This window comes from Helianthus annuus, chromosome 3 (genome assembly GCF_002127325.2).
Source record: "Helianthus annuus cultivar XRQ/B chromosome 3, HanXRQr2.0-SUNRISE, whole genome shotgun sequence".
Classification (NCBI taxonomy): domain Eukaryota; kingdom Viridiplantae; phylum Streptophyta; class Magnoliopsida; order Asterales; family Asteraceae; genus Helianthus; species Helianthus annuus.
Window position 1 is genome coordinate 125,885,307 of NC_035435.2, and position 1,235 is coordinate 125,886,541.

At 44.1% G+C, this 1,235-nt stretch overlaps 1 non-coding gene across 1 annotated transcript; it reads right to left on the reverse strand.

Annotated features, from left to right (window-relative positions):
• Positions 1 to 579: 579 nt before the first annotated feature.
• Positions 580 to 686, reverse strand: LOC118490883. Its single transcript, XR_004890108.1, has one exon. It is a non-coding gene; the product is annotated as a small nucleolar RNA R71 (small nucleolar RNA).
• Between the last annotated feature and the right edge of the window lie 549 nt (positions 687 to 1,235).

The window sequence follows — 1,235 nt, forward strand, 5'->3', positions numbered from 1 at the left end:
TCACTAAGCAAGGGGTCGTGGTGAACTTTCTGACCAACATTCTTTTCTGTTTTTATTGCAGGACTTGGAACCCAGGCACTACATCTGAACTTTCTACGTAGTGTATGAACTCCAGTTCTAGTAGAGACATAAAAGAACCTCTAGAAGAACCCGAACGCTTTCTCAGAAAAAGAAGCTAAAGTTTCGGGGGACCCACTTCCAATGGCGGACCAACGTACCCTCATGGATTACCTACGACCCACCGTGGGTAATCTCGGCGCCGCTATCAATGCCCCGAATGTCGAAGCTAACAACTTCGAACTTCGGCCACATTTGATACAGATGCTTCAAAACTCCGCAACCTTCCATGGGCTTGCGGACGAGGATCCCCATCTATATATTACTAATTTCTTAGAAATATGTGATACCTTCCGGATCAATGGAACATCAAACGACACCATCCGCCTTCGGATGTTTCCATTTTCATTAAAGGACCGAGCAAAGGCTTGGCTTAACGCCCTCCCAGTTGGCTCGGTAAACACCTAGGATGAACTAGCCCAAAAGTTTCTATATAAGTATTTCCCTCCCGCTAAAACGGCTAAATTAATGACTGAAATTAATACATATTTACAAGAGGATAGGGAATCCTTATATGAAACTTGGGAAAGGTTCAAGGAGCTATTGCGAAAGTGTCCTCATCACGGTCTTGCGGTATGGCAACAAGTATCCACTTTCTACAATGGGTTGTTGCCACACACAAGACAAACACTTGACTCTAGCTCCGGGGGACTTTTAGGTAATCGCCGCCCACATGAAATATACAATCAAATTGAGGAAATTGCTCAAACCAATTTTCAGTGGCACACTCCCCGAGGCAATAAATCTATTGCCCCGGGCGCCCATAAGGTTGATGAAAGCACTTCTTTACAAGGCCAAATTGAGGCCCTTTCTTCAAAAATCAAAAAGTTAGAAATGACAAAAATGGTCTCGGTTATGGCTTGTGAAGGGTGTGGTGGGCCACATGAAAGTTGGAGTTGTATGAAAGAAACAGATGATCAACCAAAGTCGGTAAACTACATTAATAACAGACCTAGGCCGTCGGGTCCTCCAACGGGTACCTACAACCAAGGATGGCGTAACCACCCTAACCTTGGTTGGAGAGAACCTGACAACAGTAGTAACCAACAAAACCTAAACCAACGAACAAACTTTCAACAATCAAGAAACGAGTCACAAAATTTCTCTCAACAACAAGG